The 20,083-nt window shown below is 40.4% G+C and overlaps 1 protein-coding gene across 2 annotated transcripts in view; it reads right to left on the reverse strand.

The window, feature by feature from the left end:
• CDC42 (cell division cycle 42) overlaps positions 1-20,083 on the reverse strand; it is a 45,503-nt gene that overhangs the window by 24,672 nt on the left and 748 nt on the right. The window lies entirely within an intron of this gene.

Consider the following 20,083-nt stretch of genomic DNA (forward strand, 5'->3'; position numbering starts at 1 on the left):
GGTATTCCACCTCAGCATGGCTTGACGAGCGGTGCCAGGCCCGCACCCAGGTCTCCAACTGGCGAAACCCTCGGCCGCAGAAGCGGAGCGCGCAAACTTAACCACTTGACCACAGGGCTGGCCCCCTCCTAGGTTCTTAAATGCTTTGGGGTCCAATCACCCTTGGAGAATCCCAGAACCAAAGCCCCTTTAGCTTTCTGGTGTCCCTAAGCTCTAGATTTAAAGAGGCTACGGAACTGCCCCCAATAGTTATTATTGCCTGGCTGCCAACTAAACTCCACCAGACAATCCAGTCCCTGGGGAAAGGATTTGTAAGGCGGAAGAGGAGGCTCTCAGCTACTGATGCCCTATCTTCTCCTGCCCCATGGTTCATTCTAGGCACAAGGCAGAAAGAGCCTATGAAAGATCTCAGATTAAGTATTTGCTAATAAGTGTCTTGCAAAAACTGTACATTCTCAATCAGATTATTATATTCTTTATAAAACTATGTCAAATATTAATAGTAAACAATGTGAATAAAAGGCAAGTCAAACTGTTGGTAATTCATTGTGGTAAAACAAGTATTTGGTCTTTGTCCCAGGTTCCTGGCACAGAGCTCCTAAAACCCTTGGAATTTCCTAAAAGACAGGGAAGCGTCTTGTGTCATTCTTATTAAGCCCCTTCCAATCACATCTGAGTTTGTCCTAATGGTGACTTAGAGTGGGGCCCCTAGATAGCCTAGGATGGCACTGCAAGTGACTAGAGGGTTCGAACTTTCAGCCCTGCCTACCAACCTCAGGAAGGGGTGGTGGAAGCCACTGGAGATTGAGCTCTGTGAAAACTCTTGAACAAGATCTGGAGAGCCTCCAAGTTGATGAACACATCGACATGCTGGAGGGCGCCATGCCTAGGGAGGGCATGGAAGCTCTGCATCCCATCCCCATTCCCTACCTTGTCCTATGCATCTCCTCCACTTGACTGTTCCCAAGTTGTATCTTAATAACAAACCAGTAAACGTGTTTTTGAGTTCTGGGGGTCATTCTTGCAAATTATCAAACCTGAGGGGGGTCATGGAAACCCCCAAATCTGCAGTTGGCCAAGCAGAAGGGTGAATAGCCTGGGGACCCCATTTGCAGCTGGTGCCTGAAGTGGAGGCAGTCTTGTGGGACTAAGCCCTTAAGCTGTGGTGTCTGCACTAATGCTGGGAGTGTCAGAATTGAACCAACCAAAGTGTGTCAGAAAAAAAGACACCGTATTCACACTACCGCAAAATACGCTAAAAGTAATGTCAGTTTCATTTGAAATACGTTTACCCCTGAAGTAACCCATTTTCATACTGAGGATACAGGAAAGAGGCACTACAGAAATCAAGAGAATAATAACACTGGATTTCACTAGCCTTCCTTACATATCCAACGGAACAGCCAGTCTGGCTACAAAATTAGACATAATAAATAAAATCAGCACCACCTGGCTCTCCTATCAAATTTGGTCACTTTAGAGAATAGTTTATAGAACCTTTTGTATAGTTATAGTAGCATATCAAAGCACAATTTCTTAAACATTTGCCCACGTGATTATTAAGTAACCAAAGTACTCAAATTACAGAGACGTGTCGCCTGCATTTATATGTATGCAGGTGTTTGGTTCTGGGTCAGAACATATACGAAAACAAAAAGCATACGGCTGACCTTCTGTGTTCAACTGAGAATATTGTTTAGAAAGTGTTACCAAAATCCTATCACATCTCCACCACAGTTACTTCTCTCCTTCAAAACAAACAATACGTTGGAAAAAGGGATGTTTTTAAACCTTGAAATAAATGTTTAGCTTCAAACAAAATTTAAGAGAACTTAATCGTATGAGTTCATCCAATATTACTTAAAAGAATCAAAATAAAGAATGAGAATTTTTCTTTTTAGAATTGGAATATCCGTTAAGGAACTAACTTAACTCCATCATTTTGTAGATATTCTGGCCTACGTGCAAAGGACCTGCCCCAAAGCCCATGTATCCTGACATTCTTTTCCAACTCTGCAGACTTCAGGCAAACACAGAACAATCTACATAAAGGCAGTTCTTTTTAAACTTTATAATCTGTTTTCAGAGTCCTAGTATATAGGAAATAATCTTAGAAAACTTTGGCACTTATTCAAAAAGTCAAAGTAATACAGCTACTGCTCAAAGTTATTTGCCCCAATAAAAGTCCGAAAGAAGCTTAGTAAGTTCAGCAGTTTGCCACTGTCTTCAACAATAAATGTATCCATTCCAATTTGAAAAATAAATTCAAATGGAGTTTTATAGTTAAAAAGTAGGCAACCCTGCACTGGGAGAGACAGTCCCCGATGGGTCTCTCTCGCTCCTACACATCTCGCTAGGTATGCTAACAATGCAAGGCCCGGACCACTCCACCCAGGCCATCCCATAAGGCTGTGTTTGCAGCAAACAGCCTCAACGGTACGGTAACATTTCCCTCTGAGACAAAGAGCAGGCTTGCTTCCTGTCTGTTATTAAATAGTGGGTACCCAAGCTCAGTGTTCCTCAGCTGTAACACAAACCCACTTCATGTGCTGCAGGAAAGTCTTAAGAGTAATGGGAAGCAACACATACACACTGATCCCTTGCTGCTGGCTGTGCCTTAATTAACTAAATTCTTTGTCTCTGACCCAGAAGTCTCGCATCTTCTGCCAGCATCCATAAAACAGTACCAGGCTAACATTAGCTTGTAAGGAGAGTAAAATAAAATCCCAGGCCCTGTTTACTTGATTGACTGAGCTCTGTGAGAGATACTCATTTTCTTGTGAATTTAGGTTTTGTATGTAAATAACATAGCAATTAGATAGTTTCTTAGAATAATTTACTAGAGTAGAGGCTAGGTAAGAAGACTTGGTCTTAAATATTTTATTCATTACCCCAATTTTTTCTTTATAGAAAATCCTCCTGAAATAATTTTTGAGATTTTTTCCACCTTCTCCTCACTCTCAAGCCAGCCAGCAGATTCTCTCTAGAAACTGGTTATTTTAATTTATGTTCCATCTTCTAGGTGTCTATTCTAACAGAAAGAAACTAGTGAAGGCCAGAATCCTATCATCAAGAAAGGTGGTAAGCAAGGTAGTTCCTCACAGTGAGCATATAAAAATAAGAGAGAAATTAGTAGCCATGTTGTGATGGTGGCTCACATAGAAGAACTAGAAGGATTTACCACTAGAATATACAACTATGTACCAGGGCTTTGGGGAGGGGGGGAAAAAAGTGCAAGATTGGCAACAGATGTTAGCTCAAGGCAAATCTTTCCCAGCAAAAATACATAAATAAGAGAGAAATGATGTATTATTAATTTGTGGGTTTTTTTTTTTTTGAGGAAGATTAGCCCTGAGCTAACTGCTGCCAATCCTCTTTTTGCTGAGGAAGACTGGCCCTGAGCTAACATCCGTGCCCATCTTCCTCTACTTTATATGTGGGACGCCTACCACAGCATGGCATGCCAAGCAGTGCCATGTCCACACCTGGGATCCCAACCAGCAAACCCCAGACCATCGAGGCAGAACGTGCGAACTTAACCACTGCGCCACCAGTCTGGCTCCTGTTTTCTTTAAATTAAGGCTAATAAAATTTTTAATTTTTCAAAAAACAAACCTTATTTTGTTCTCTCCTATCTTTGAACAGCTGTGAATAACCTTACTTTACCCCAAAATTCCACTTATTTACCTCTAGAATTAAGTCATTATAGAAATTTAAAAGACAAAGTCTCCATGGTACACGTTCCAGAAGCCTATTGTTGCTTTTGTCATTGATTACTGAGCCGACAGTGGTGAATATATGCAAAATTGGTAGACATTTTACCAAAAGACAAAATCAGACAAGCAGACTCAGGCAGAATCTAAGTGATAACAGCACTACTACAGCTTTTGATATTGGAAAAGATACTGGGGTTTTTCCTCCTCTCCTCTAGATGTACTTTTCAGATGTTGCATAAAACAAAAGTATCTTTGGGTTTTTGACCAATATATACCATCTGGAATTCTTCACGCATATCTATCCCACAAAATGTTGCAAAACTCCTAATATCTCCAGTTGCCAATTAAATGCATTAATACATGCAAAATGTTGGATGGCAAACATTAAGCACTCAAAGCAATTTTTCAAATTCCTCCATTTTCTGCCACTTGTAAAGAAAACTGACACATGTGAAATCACAACCCAGATGGGAGGGTAGAGAAGCAGGTCTCAAATTAAGGTTCTGTGGGTCCTTGAGATGACAAAAACGAAGCAACTGTCAGGGAAAAAAATGCTGACAGCAGCACTCATAAAATTAAAAGATTATGTTCCATGTGGTAAAAGATGTTTTCAGCAGTGCTGGAAGTTTGTTGTGTCAGCTTCATTCTGAAAATTACTTCATTCCAAAATGTCTAACCCAACAAGAATGCAAGTCCTTATTTTTACCATAATGTTGAGTTTTCCTTCCTCAAAATGGGAAAAACTGAGGGATGTTAGCCAGTCATCATTTTATATTGTATTTGTGACCAAAAAAAAAAAAAATTTGACATCCAATTAATAAATAATTAAACAAGCTATGGAATTTTCAAATTTAACATTTTCAAACAATTTAGAAAAATTGAAGAGTATGCAATAATGCGTAAGAGTACTACATATCTAATTAGAAAATGGAAATTACAATAATATTTTCCCTCAAAATATTCAAGACCTGTAGATTTACTCATTCATTCAACAAACCTTTATTAAGCACCTAATATGTGCCAAGCACTGTCTTATATATTACCATATCAGCCTATGCCTGGAACAAAGTTCGTGTCCTCTTGAGGCAACAATCCTAAGTGGGATATACAATAAACAAATAAGCATCACCCCCCACACACACAGTCTTCCTTCATAACATTACTGACACCCTTATATGCAATTTTCCCATTCTGGTCTCTTAATTAATGGCAACATAATTCTCTTCTCCTAATCAAGAAAGGGCAAGGAGATAGTAAACACAAACAAACCTCCCCTAAGTTTCATGCAAAAGACCAGATAACAACAGATAAGAGCATTTCCCTTACCCTAAATCTCAAATCTGAATTTGCCACAGCTCTGAGATCTACACAACCGGGGCGAAAAGAGGACTGAAATTGCTCAATCAGCTTTTATGCATCTTACTCTGCCCATCCAATCAACTCTCAATTACCTGATCCTATTTAAATTATCCAATACGGTTTGGTGCTTATTTCAAAGTCTATGCCTTTATTCACATCATCTCTCCAAACCTTGCATGTCTGGCCTTACAACTCATCCAATCTCTATTGTAACTTTCTATCCCAAAATCCCATCTTGTCTGAGACACCTTCCCTAACTATTCCAGCTATCAAAGACTGCCCCAATTCTCTGAACTCCCATGGCAAGGCCTTTCTTAGCTCTTAAATCTTATTTTATACTCCTCTCCCCTTCACTTCCCATGCTCCATCTACATAGGCCTCCTTATATTCCTCAAACATGCCCGGCCCTGTCCTGCCTTCAAGTCTTTATACTTACCAAGAGTACTCTTTCTCCTGCCTTAAAGCTGTTGACTTATCCTTCAGATCTCAGCTGAATCATCTCCTCCTCAGAAAATCCTCCCCTAAGCACACAATCCAGAGTAATATCCAGCCCTCTTCCTCCTTACTTCTATCATATTACCCTGTTTATTTCCTTTATAGGACGGTCATAATCTATAATTATCTTGTTTATTTGTTATACTGCAGTAAAGGAGACAGATAAAAAATAAGGAAATCTCTGTAAAGGCAGCAACTGTGCTGTATTTCCAGAAAAGTACTCAATACTGGACACACATCATGTACTCACTGAATAAATGAATCACACAATGAGTGCCTAATCATGCTGTTTTTATTCACATGTGCTTGGGTTTATTCTAATAGATTGTAAGCTCTCTGAGAGAAAAACTAGGATTACACTTCTTTACCTCCCTCCCAAGGCACCTAATACAGTACTGAGCACCTACAGTCATGCACCACCTAACAATGTTTCGGTCAACGACGGACCACACTCACAACAGTGGTCCCATAAGACTTCCATATATAGCCTAGTTGTGCAGTAGGCTGTATCATCTAGGTTGTGTGTTTAAGTATACTCTATGATGTTCACACAATGATGAAATCGCCTAATGACATGTTTCTCAGAAATGTACCTCTGTTGTTAAACAACACATGACTGTATTAAGGTCAAGAAAAAATAAAATTTTTCAATGTTTTTTAAAAACTTTGTTGACTAAAGTAATAATACGAAAAAAGCATGGCATTTTTAAAAGACAAGCAAACATGGGTTCCGATCTTAGTTCCACTTCAATGTGTGTGATCCTGGCAAATTACTTCACTTCTGCACTTTAATTTTCTCATCTACACAATAACATCTAACTCAGCGAACTGCTATGAAGAGAAGGGAGGTAATGTATATAAAGCAACTAATACATCACCCAGCACAGAGTAAACACCTAATATGGGCACCTTATTCTTATCCCCAATTAAAATTTGCAAAACACAAAAAGGTGCTATGATAAAAAATCACAACTACTACTGTTAAATGAAAGCATTTAAACACTATAAATAAGAGGAAAGTCAGACAAATCCTTGCTCTTACTTAACAGGATTATTTGCTAACTTGATCAATCCTTTCTGAAATTCCTGCATCTGATCTCAAAGAAGAGCTTAAACTAAACTGCCATATTTGTAGCCAGAGGATTTGGAATGCTACTAAACGGTTGTAATCTGCCTCTATCTTAAGAGATAAAATAACAATACTTAATCACACAACAAATATTTCTGAAGTCTCGAACATGCCCCAGGAAGACAATACAGAGGAGCAATGAGGCACAGAAGCTGTCAAGTCAAGCAGCCCTAAGCTCCTATCCCCATTCTTGTGTGACTTTCCGCAAGCTACTTAACCTCTTTAAGACTCTATTTGTGAAACAGAAATAGTGCTGACATCTTAGGTTGTTAAGAATTAACTGAGTTACTCCTCTGTACAGCACTTAATATTCAAATATGAGCTATTTTTTACCATTGTGAAGTAACCCAGATAAGCAGTCACCGTAGAATCTGATTGTCAAGGCCATCTTGTACAGGTGGTTGTGTTTATACTGCAAAGTGCTAAGTGAAAGTCTATCACATACCCCTGAAAATAAAATGTGGTGGCTTTTTTGTTTTGTTTTTTTGAGGAAGATTAGCCCTGAGCTAACATCTGCCACCAACCCTCCTCTTTTTGCTCAGGAAGACTGGCCCTGAGCTAATATCCATGTCCATAGCCCTCTACTTTATTTTTGGGATGACTGCCACAGCATGGCATAACAAGCAGTGTGTAGGTTCACCCAGAGTCCAAACCAGCAAATCCTGGGCTGCCGAAGCAAAACATGCAAACTTAACAACTGTGCCACCAGGCCGGCCCCAAAAATGTGGTTTTAGATTAGGACATAATACACAAGGTGAATTTTTGCTTTCAAAAAAAAAAATATGAGAGGAGCCAGCCTGGTGGTGCAGTGGTTAAGTTTGCACGTTCCACTTCAGTGGCCTGGGGTTCGCCAGTTCAGATCCCGGGTGCGGACATAGCACCGCTTGGCACACCATGCTGTGGTAGGCGTCCCACATATAAAGTGGAGGAAGATGGGCATGGATGTTAGCTCAGGGCCAGTCTCCCTCAGCAAAAAGAGGAGGATTGGTGGCAGATGTTAGCTCAGGGCCGATCTTCCTCAAAAAGAAAATATATGAGAAACAATAATAAACAAGGCTTCCATGTCTAGGCCAATAGCTACCAAAATTTAATACGTACATTCTTTGACCTAGCAATTCCATTTCTAAGACTTTCTCCGAGTATGCAAAGAAGTAGGCACAAGGATATTTACCACAGCCTTGCTTGTAGGAGCAAAAGACAGGAGACCACCTACATGTGAGCCAACAAGGGACTGGTAAAACAGGTTATAATGCAAAGGAATATCATGCAACTATTAAAAAGAATGAGCTACAGTGCCTATTATGGACTGCGTTCCTCCAACCCCACCCCCTGAAAAAACTGCTATGTTGAAGTCCTAACCCCAGTACCTCAGAATACGACTCACTGTATTTGGAGATAGTGCCTTTAAAGAAGTAATTAAAATAAAATGAGGTCATTTGGGTGGGCCCTAAACCAATATGACTGGAGCCCTTATAAGGAGATTATAACACAGACCAAATGAAGACACTAAGTCAGCCATCCATAAACCAAGGAGAGAAGCCCTCAGAAGAAACTAATCCTGCCAACACCCTGATCTTGGACTTTTAGCCTCCAGAACTGTCAGGAAATAAATTTCTGTTATTTAAATCATCCAGTCCATGTAGCAAACCAATACAGCGCCAATATGGAAGATCTCCAAGGTTTTTAAAAAGGTTTCTAAAAAGCAAGGGCAGAACAATACGTATAATATGCCAATTTATGTGAGTTTTTTTAATGGTGAGGAGATATGTATTTACTTACAGGTAGAGACTACCTGCAAAGACACATACAGGTGCAGAGGCTATCCACAAGGACATGTATCTGCTAGGTAACAGTGGCTGTTTCTGGGAACAGAATATGGGTGTCTGGGATGGGTAGATTTATTTTTCATCACATTCTCTTTTGTTCTGAAGTTTTCACCATGTGCATATAGTATTTTCTTTAATTTTAAAAAAATTACTAAAATGCAAAGATCTCCAAGACATAGTCAACAATTAAGAAAAACACCATCAGGGGCCGGCCCAGGGGCATAGTGGTTAAGTTCACGCACTCTGCTTCAGCGGCCCAGGGTTCACGGGCTCAGATCCCGGGTATGGGCCCACACACGACTCCCCAAGCCATGCTGTGGTGGCACCCCACATACAAAATAGAGGAAGACTGGCACAGATGTTAGCTAAGGGCCAGACTTCCTCACCAAAAAGAAATAAAAGAAAAACACCATCAGCAAACCTGGTCTAACAGCTAACAAGTGCTGATAAACCAAAATCCCTGAACTATTTCACGAGTGCAGTTTTTTAAAATGCCCTGCACACGTATTTTAAGAACCACAAAAATATTCACATCATTTGTCTCAATAATTCCACTTCATCCCACTTAGTACTACAATGTAAATCACTCAATTTACCAACGTATTTCAACAATTAAAACATTTGTATCCCTCTTTGAAAAAAAATTCCACTTCGGATAACTCATCCAAAATTAAGAAAACACTTTATCAAGAAACAATGGAATGCTATCACAGTAAAATAGTTAACGCAACACAAAAATAATTAAGTAACAATATACCACAGGATGAAATGTATACATATGAGAAACAGCTATGAAGACTACCAACATAGTAACACAATGTTATTAAAAACATATACTACCGCTAACTTAAAATTTGGTGTTCTAATGCGTAAAAAACAAACGCAAAAAGAGTTTTAACAATAGCTGTGCTGAAGGGTGTGTGTCAAAGAACAAGACTCCAGCGCCTAACAGATCTTGCCCAATCCTCACTGCACCAGGACACAAGTTAGGACCTAGAGCATGTTCCAATAGGCTTCTGTTCTCCCAAGAAACAACTCTATTAACTAGGAAAGTCAGCAAGATATTTAAGTGCCCATTATAGCACTACAGTGGGTAAGACACAAACCCTGCCTTCGAAGGCCCTCACGACATTTCACACATTATACTACATAGCCTAACATACATCGCCTCATGTATTTTACCTGTTATAAGCAGAAGAGGCTAACACAATTGTAGCAGTCAGGCTGTTACAAAATTACACTATAAACTACAAGTGCCACAGATTTTCAAAAGACTAGTAAATGTGGGAGAGTCCTCCAGCAGAATGTGAGAATAAATCTCTAGGTAGACAGAATATCAGGGGAAAGGGCACAAGTAGTCTGAACCAGCAAAGTGGAAGAAACAAACAAAAAAACTGGATGAGTCCAAGTGATACTGACTCCGAAAGCTAGGCAGAGGAGTTTTAATTTAACCTGGGTAGAGGACAGGAAGCTACCATTTCTTTTTTATCCATAACAACAGGGTTTTTTGCATCAATCTTGTACCTGTACTCCAAAACTGACTGTCAAAGGTAACCAGATAAAGTAAAGGAACTCAGCTAAGAAACAACTTTAGTAATCCAAGACTTCCAGTGAAGGGCCTGCACTACGGCAGAGCACAGAAATAGAGAAGAAACAGCTGACCCGTGTTGGGGTGGAGGGTGGGTTTAAGGAGGTGGTTAATTATGAGGAAGTTTTTTAGTTAGTGAAATTAGAGGACAGGCTTGTACCAAAGACAAATGGAGAAGTCAGAAGAAGAAATCTTAAAGCGAGGCTACTACATTCTTAAAGTACTCTTGTAAGAAAACATGGAAAAGAACAGCCTTTTCAGAAACCAGTGCACAATAATTTGGTCCTAAGTCTATCAAGGATGAAATCATGCACCAGCCTGTATCAGAAATCCTACATACAAGCATACATTTGCAGCAAAAAATAAGTCACTATATCACCTAGGCAACATACACTGTAAAACGAGTGACAAACAGAATCTTTCTTTGAAAGATTACCAGGTGAGACGCCAACTACAAACTAACCATGATTATTTAGACTTTCTTTGCTACACCTGATGAGGCAGAGGTACCCACATTCAGATTCTCATACAATCTGTCTTATAAACCACAAGCCACATTTTAAAAGAACAAGACAGGATTACCAAGATTCTGAATCAAAACAGTCTACCAATTTTGATGTAAAATCTGCTGTTAATGGGGTGAACTTCCACAGAACCATTCAACCACATACTTTAAGACCGAATTCGACAAAGAATAATCAGAGATGCTGTAACATCTGCACCAGTCTGTCGAAGCAGCACAGCTGGCATGACTGCATGCGGCGGCTTGACTGCACAGCAGTAACAGTCCTATCCATTAAAAGAGATCAAGAGAAACAAAAACAACGAAAATAGAGTTGCAAAGACTGAAAAATGACCAATATTTGTCAGCAACAAATCTGCCTTTTCAAGCACACTTTGAAACCAAGAAGGACACCATCAAAGCACAAACTTCTACCTGGACTATCAATTGTTTCTACGGAAATTATACACATACACCACACTGAGGGAAATTAAGCTCCTAAAATGGTACTCCAGATGCATTATGGAACACATTTGCTTAACGTCCATTTTTAAAGATTTCATATAAAATTAAGCATAACAGTACTTGTCTCTGCTTAAGAGTGATTACAGTCCTTCCCTCTACCTATAGAATGCTCTTGCCTGGATGGCTGGTTCAGTCCCAATCCTTACAGTCTTTGCTCAAATGTCATTTTGGAGTGAGAACTCTTCTGACTACCTTATTTTTAACTGCCACCCAAGTTCTACCACACCCTGAAGTACTCACTGTACCCCACCCCTAGCCATCCCTGGTCTTCCTCCCCTTCTTCACTTTTTTCCAAACATTTATCTCCAACTCACAGCCTAGTACGTAAACCTCATGAAGACAGAGATTTGTTTGGCCCTATTTTAGTCACTGCTATATCCCCGACACCTAGAACAATGACTGTCACAGAGCAGGCACTCAGAGGATTGTTGAATTTATAAATTAATGAAAGTATGGGTTAGAGATACACCAAGTCAAAAAGTTTGTTCTTTAGACTCAGAATATACCCTTAAATTGTTCCTCTAGGCTCCCAAACCCTCTATTACTATCTGGATAAAGAACAACAAAAAAATTTAATACCCTCCTGAAAGAGAAAAATCATATTCCTAAAGCATAAACTAAAGTAGTTAACGCCAAGTGTTTGACTTTGAAGCCACCCAGAATCACTTTCAGGGAATACTCTATTATCATCAGTAACTCTATTCTGTTCTGGGTATGCACAATTCTAGTGACTTTTAAACTGGCAAAAAAAGACCCTCCCAGAAAAAGCAGCATCCCCAAAAAGTATGTGCTATCACTTGTGTTTGCAACTATATCACAGTGAAATAGTTAATGTAAAAGCAATCTTACACTCAGTAATTTTATAATTAAAATATACCTCTAATTTTGAAACAATTCACTGTGATTGATTTAAATCAATTAAAGCAGGGCATAATAAACTTAAGGAATCACATAATTGCCAAAGAATTATCTCCAGAATTTAGGTCTTGACAAAAATATTTGCCATTGATTAGCTCTATTTTTAAAGTTGCTTCTATGTATTGCTTCTTTTTTTGGGGGGGTTTTTTGGTGTGGTTTTTAAAAAATATTTGTCAAGAATCATCTCATCTTCATATTAAAAAAAGAGAGACTATGGCGCCGGCCCCGTGGCCGAGTGGTTAAGTTCACGCGCTCAGCTTCGGCTGCCCAGGGTTTCACCGGTTCGGATCCTTGGCGTGGAAATGGCACCACTCATCAGGCCACGCTGAGGTAGCATCTCCCGTGACACAACTAGAAGGACCCACAACTAAAAATACACAACTATGTACCAGGGAGCTTCAGGGAGAAAAAGGAAAAATAAAATCTTTAAAAAAAAAAAAGAGAGAGATTTATATTTTATTTATAAGAGCAGAAATGCAGAAATGATACCATTTTCTCCAACTAAAAGTAGCAGAGATGAAGAATTTGGTGTCAGGAGAAAATAAACTTTTGGATTTGCAACACATGTCCCATCCAGGACATGAATTAATCTTGATTCCGAAGAAAATTACTCAATTAGCAAAAAACAGCAATTTTTTTTAAAGAAATAAAACAGCCCAACCTAAGTCCCTCACTCCAACCTGGATATACAAAGTTATGTCTTTCCCTACTCTCCCATCTCTCTCAGAAAACTGTAACACTGATGTAAGTGAAACGATTTTTCTGTTCCTGGCTGTGATTTAAGTAGAACCAAGGACAAGTTTTCAGAAGAATATATTTTCATTTCCATGTAGTAGGTGCAACCAGAAAAAAAAAATTTATCTAGAAGATGGTATCTGAGGTGAGGGGTTTTTCTGCCAGGGAGTGGGGGGTGGAGGGCGTGGATGGAATTGGGCAGTATGTGACAACAAAGAAAAAGCAAGAAACGGCCAGCCCAGGTGGCCTAGTGGTTAAGTTCGGCACACTCTGCTTCAGTGGCCTGGGTTTAGTTCCCAGGCATGGATCTACCCCACTCATCTGTCAGTCACCATGCTGCGGCTGCAGCTCACATACAAAAAGAGGAAGACTGACAGGAGATGTTAGCTCAGGGTGAATCTTCCTCAGCAAAAAAAAAAGCAAAAGAAATATGTAAAATTATAAAATACAAAGAATCTACAGACTACTGCTACAAGCTCCTAAAAACCTTAACTTCTCATGTATGTGAAAAATTATTTTAAAAAATGTCACTGGGGCCCACCCCACGGCCGAGTGGCTAAGTTTGCACTCTCCGCTTCAGCGGCCCAGGGTTTCGCCGGTTTGGATCCTGGTCGCGGACAGGGCACCACCCACCAAGCCATGCTGAGGTGGCATCCCACATGCCACAACTAAAAATATATACAACTATGGACTGGGGGGCTTTGGGGAGAAAAAAAGGAAAATAAAATCTTTAAAAAAAAAGTCATAAAAACTCTTTGGATTGCAAATAAAAGTTATGAATTATATGACTTTCACAACATTAAAATATTAGCTTTGAAACTACTACAAGCTTTTCAGAATACTGGAAAACAATAAAAAAATAGCAAACAAGGATCACTGATCTAACAACAGAGGAAACTATACACAGTGACTCCATTTCAGAAGTTTCCCTTGCAACCACTGGACCATCACTTTCCCAGTCCCTAACACTGGTCTGCTTCTCCCTTCTAATACCTTGCCTCAATTTTAAGTTGAGATGGAGCTACTTCCCCAGATATACCCCAAAGATGTGTTTTATATATAGAACATGCATGGTTCCGGTTCCATCCTGAGACACTGCAAATTAGCAATTTCTGTACAACAGCTTCTGAGTGGAGTTTAGCTCAGCAAGAAGAGATCATCCACGGTCTCTGCTGAAGTCTCTACCATTCACCTGCCTCAGGAACTTGAGAAAATGTTTCCCATTTTTCTACCCACAGCAAACACTGTGTGGCCACACCAACATCCTTGAACCTAATGGAGATTAATAAACCACCAGACACCAGTGTCTCCCAGTCCCTTTTCTCAAAAACTTTAAAGGGTGTTCCACGGGAGGAAGAAAAAGCTCTATCAAACAAGTTTAAGAAACACTGAATTAAGCAGATTCTCTAACTTCTCTAAACTTTTAATAAACTTATATACATTATAAATTTCCAAGACAGGGATAGAACTAGGGTTTCCAGTTTATTTGACACTCAGCCCTATGGAAACATCTTTCAGGTATTCTGAAACACTAGCGAAACAACACAGGCATTACTCTTAAAATTCAAACTATCCACTACCCCCATTTCTACTGGCAAATAAATTCTTAATGATCTAACATTCCCTTTGGCCCCATGACGAGCAGAGCAAATAAATAATATGACCTAAAATAATTCAAACATTTCTATATCTTATATTTTGTACTATTTACACTATTTGTACACTTTCTGAAAGAAACGAGGATATCAGATACTGATTTAAACCCTAGCACCCTATACTCACAGCAACTATCGATTTTTTCCCTACTTATCTGATAAATGAAAATTTACATTTTAAAATCTAATAATTTATTTAAAAATCTTACTCTTACTCTTAAACTCCACAATAAAAATATGGTTTTCTGGGAAAGTAAAGTGATATATAGACAGTTTAATCTCACTTCAGCAGATTCTAAAATTGAGCTCCTCTCAAATAGCACTCAGCTAGTGAAACAAGTACTAGTCACTAAAGTTGTATTACAATGAAACTCCCTAAAACTACAAATAAAAATTCCTTAAGAAACTTTAATCATTTATTCCCCACTCCTCTTCATCTGATTTAAAAGTAAACTAAAATTAAAAAGATTCTTAAGTTGCCTACCAACAAAACAAACGGATCACAGCTAAATCTTGTTTATGCCTTCTTTTACAAAATTTAACCTCTTCTCATACACCTTAACATTACTTAACACAGTATTCTTTTATTCCACCTCCACCTCTCCCTCTGGTTTAATTTGCTCCTCATTTGATCTGTTCTCAATCTCTTCTGTTTCCACAAGGAGTAACAAACACTGATAATCTTTTTAACTAAAAAAGATGGCTGTGGCTTAACAGCCAACAGTAGGTGGCTTCATACACCACTTGGGACACAGAAAATGGACCCAGGGTGCCTGAGGGACTGATTCCCAGCTCTCCTGGAGTCTGTAGCACCTCCAGCTGCAGCCTCATCCCTTTACTCCAGTGTAGCATATGAATATTTTTCTATGTCTGCCTTGATTTGAAAAGGATTAGGAAACACTATTCTGGAACATACTGCATAGGGATAGCGCTGGTGAATTTCTCCTACACCAAATAGTTTAAGAAAAAGGAAAAGTTATTAAAGAAAAATTCAATCCAGTCCTTAAAAAACAGCAATAATTTTTTCAGCATGGCAGCTAAATAAGATTAGCTTTTAGTTATTAACATTTTCCCTTGAGACTGGAAATACAGTCTATTTTAGTAAAGAAAGCAGAAAACATTTTACATTTGACCAAAGGCCAACTTTGTATTTCACCTGTTTTCATAATCAACAATCATATGAATTATCCTGATCATATGCTCTTCATAACAGCTTTCAGTAAAATGTCATTTGAGTTTAATTGTGTAACTGATATACTAAACTGGACCTTAAGATTATTTAGTTATTACTAAGTGGGCAATGGCACTTTAATAACTTTAAACTCCTGATAATGAGCATAGACATGAACCGATTCTACACAACAGGCAGAAAACTGTTAACTGCTTTTAAAAGCCAAACAGGTTTCTCATTCACTTTCAGATTATGATCCTTGCAATAAATTCTGGTACAGTGCCTAAAAGAAGTTACACTTAAGTAGGGGGAAAAACAAAAATAAAGCACTCAACATTGTTTCTGAAACTCCTTAAGACATCACTCTAGCAGTCCTGAAGAGGGTGCTTCATACTTTAATGTGCATAAAAATCACTTGGGGATCTTGTTCAAATGCAGATTCTGATTCAGAGCCTAAAAGTTCCAATGAGCTCCAAGGAGATGCTTATGTTGCTGGTCCATACACCACACACCGCATAGTTGAGACTTTACACTCTTGCTTACACGACACTGGTTAAATAAGGCAGGTAACTGGTTAAATTTAAGGCAGGTAACAATCCCCACTTCACTGAATAATTTTTGTGGTTTCATAAGACTAATCTAGGGGAGAGATGGTTATTAAAATGTTGATTCTGGGGGAAAGGCAGATAACTTCTCAAAGGTGGGGGCCTGAGAGACTGTAATAATAACAAGAGCAAACACCTACAGAGCACTTGTTACTGCCAGTGAACTGTCTTAAGTACTTCCCACAGATTAGCTGATTGGATGCTCAGAACACCACCGTGAGGTAGGGACTACTGCCAGCCCTATTTTACAGAAGGTAAACCTGAGTCACAAGGACATTACTTACATTGCACATAGCTGATAAGTGGCAGAGCCAGGATTTGAACCCAGGCAATCTGGATCCAGAGTCGACACTTTTTTTTTAAAGATTTTATTTTTCCTTTTTCTCTCCAAAGCCCCCCGGTACACAGTTATATATTTTTGGCTGTGGGTCCTTCCACTTGCGGCATGTGGGACGCCGCCTCAGCATGGCTTGATGAGCAGTGCCATGTCCGCGCCCAGGATGTGAACCAGCGAAACCCTGGGCCGCTGAAGCGGAGCGCACGAACTTAACTACTCGGCCACGGAGCCGGCCTCACACTTTTAATCACTATACTAGCAGTATCTCTCTCAAGAATACACAGCAGCGGAATTAAAATTGCAAATCCAAATGGCTTACTTTTGGAGAAAATGACCCAAGTGTTAAAGAACAGAGAGAGCAATGGAAGTTCTCTTCAGGTGACAGACCACCGATGAATACCACTTGGTGAATACCATGACTCAACAGTATATTGCTATTTTAGAAACTATTCTGGACTTCAGCATAACAGCTAAACATTAGAGAAAAAATACTTTTCTAACACTTTTTTTTAAATTGGACACCATTTTCGTGGCAAAATCCCTGGTTTCACTTCACAGAATAAGCAGTTTGAGACCACTGTCCCCAGGGCAACTAGTGAAGAAGGGTTCTGACATCCAGGGCTTATAATAGCAGCTGTGGCAGACACAGTTGAAATGACAAGTAATGAAAACTGCTTTAGCAAAAATATTTCGGACTGAAGGGATGAGTAACTAAAAGTAGAAACTGGTAAGGGACAAAGCATAACATGACTAGGAATTTGATACTGTTAAGCAGAGGCGAAGAAGTGGCAAAAATAAGCTGCTATTTGCAAACAAAGAAATAGAGGAAGGAAATAAACACTAAAGTCTGAATAATTTTTAGGAGAGTAAGAACTGCTCATCAGAAAAGATTTTCTAAGCGATGGTGAATTACCCAGATGGTACAGCTGCAGCTATACTGGACTAAACACATGGATAAGGTCAAGCAACAGCAGATTAGTAATCCTCACTTCAGTGAGCCCAAATATGGATGCTGCTGACCAAGCACAAAAGAAGTCTCAGAAAACACAGTAAACAAGTCTATGGAATATGCAGAAGGAGAAAATGTTAACCCTCAGACATCAACAAATTCATTCATTAGACAAACATTTCTTGAGACCTACTATGTACGTGGCACTACTGTAGGTGGTAGGGATACAAGAGTGACCACACCAGGGCAGGTCAAAGCCCTGCCCTCAAAGAACTTACATTCTAGTGGAAACCAACAGATTTAGAAGAGAACACTGAGGAAGGCATCATCAAAAAAGCCTAGAATGAAGCCCTTTAATGTAAGAGGATATATAGATTTACGGGACATAAGTCAACAAACTATTAACCCCCTCTCCCCCTGCAGAGGAAGCCCTGTAGCCGGAAGTGCTCCTCGTTACGTGTTCCTCATCCTCTCAAAAAAGACCCTAAAACAGTAATAAAGAAACACATTTAAAATGTACCTACAAAGTACAATCCGACTTTTATTTCCAAGAATGCCCATAAATACTGCTCCCAGAGAGGCACAGTAAGTGCTTCAAAGTTTTCCAAATGTGATGGCCCATGGACCAAAACATTTTATTAGTGTAAGCATTTTAAAAATAACTAGAAATGCTTTTCTAATAGACCATAAAATTATAACTGGAAGTAGTATCCAAATAAAGGGAAACAAGTCTTGTTGTTACAGAAAACATCAAGATTTGGTCTTGGTGGGCTTGAGGAATCTCAATGTCTGATTTAAGCCCCCTAACTACCCTAGGCTGTGATAGCTGCCTTAGATTCCCGAAAAATTAAGTAACTGAGTACAGGTGTTGGTCAGTATACGAGAACTTTTAAGAGCATGTGATACCTTTCAGGTCTTGAAAAAATTACTGGAAAAGAGCTCATTTTCAATACTTAGTTACCAATCTCTTACCTCCTTGCCTCAGTCTAAAAACTATAAACTCAAGCCATTCTGCTTTATTTTAAAGGGAGAGATGCAAACTGATGTGTTTATTCAAACTTCTTAAATATACAAGACTCAAGAAATAGGTAGCAGAACGTGTTCCATTTTTATAACATTAAAACAAGATACCACATTATGGCAAACCCAAGTATTTCAGAAGATAACAGTCCACACCTCTCCAATCCTCAACACCTACACACCGCAGAAAGCTGACTTTAACCTACCACTTCTTTTAAGCGTTTCTTAAGCGATCTGTCCTCTCTATACAAACGAGAAACAATAGGAAGGCACTCGTTCACACAAGAACTACCCTTATAACATGCATTACACAATTGGACCTCATTTGCTTTACAATGCTATCATTCTTCTGTGCTACTGTACCCTGTAGTCAATGAAGGATACACAATTTGAGATGTACCTAACATTCTGGGGAACAAATACTGTTATCCCAAAAGCCTGAAAATGTTGCTCACTTAAGTGTTTTTGGTTAAAAGCCCCAAAACTCGTCTTCAATTACAAAACTCAAGTTTCTAGCAAGCAAAGATTAGGCGTAAAATGAACTGATTCTCTTTTCACCACGCCCTTGCCACAAAAAGCGCACGTGAGTAAACTTAGGTGTGTACTCTGCACCAGTAACTCATACGGGAGGACTGAAACAGGGGGGAAAGCCATTATGGACCAGAGAAATGCTTCTACAAATAAATTCACTTAATTCGAGTACAAAGGGATCTTTAAAGTTACTGCCTACGCAAGCGGCTGTCGCAGGTGTTGTCTTACGCTTTCTTCCTCGGCACAAGCTAATCCTGAGATCTTAAACCCTCCTGGCTTTTAGACACCATCTGAGACGGCCAGGATTGCAAAAGATCATCTCTGAACACGACGCGTTGGGAAGCAGGCAAGAAACGCCCCTGGGTGACCCCCCCCTAAGGTGGCAAACCGCCGTCTTGATTCGCTGAGTCCCTGACTTGTAGGAGTTAAAACTCTCACCCCTTATAGTGCGATGACGTAATCTTCCACCCTGCATTTCTCTGGGACTTAAAGGGGAGGCAAAAAGCAAAGGAACAAAGAAAATTTCCCCCTTAGAAGAGGAATTGGGCAAGCGGCAGGAGGACGGTTTCGAGAGCGGGTGAGGTAACTCCCCGAAAGGGAAGCTGCAGCCGAGCAGGCGGGGAGAGGGCCGGAGAGGCAGACGGAGACGGCACTGCAGCTCGCCCGGAGGGTGGGATCAAGGAGCCGGGCGGCGCGGGGAGCGCGTCGAGCGCGTCGCAGGCCGAGCCCGAGCCCGAGCCGGGCGGTCCCCGGCCGCCCCCGCCCCGCCGCGCTCGCGGCCCGCTCCCCGCCCCTCCCCCGCCCGCCGCAACACGTCCGCGGCGGCGCGCCGCGAAGCAGGAAGTCGGGGCCGGGGCGCAGGGCCGACCCCGCCGGGCACCCGCGCCCCCGCGCCCGCTCCCTCGCGTGCGCGCCCCGGCCCCAGCCCAGACCCCGACCCCTGCCCGCCGCCGGCCCGCCTCGGGGCCCGCGCGCCGGCCTGGGGGAGGGGAGCCCGGCGGCCGGGATGGGTGTGACCCCTT

Source organism: Equus quagga, chromosome 5, assembly GCF_021613505.1.
Source record: "Equus quagga isolate Etosha38 chromosome 5, UCLA_HA_Equagga_1.0, whole genome shotgun sequence".
In the NCBI taxonomy this organism is placed as follows: domain Eukaryota; kingdom Metazoa; phylum Chordata; class Mammalia; order Perissodactyla; family Equidae; genus Equus; species Equus quagga.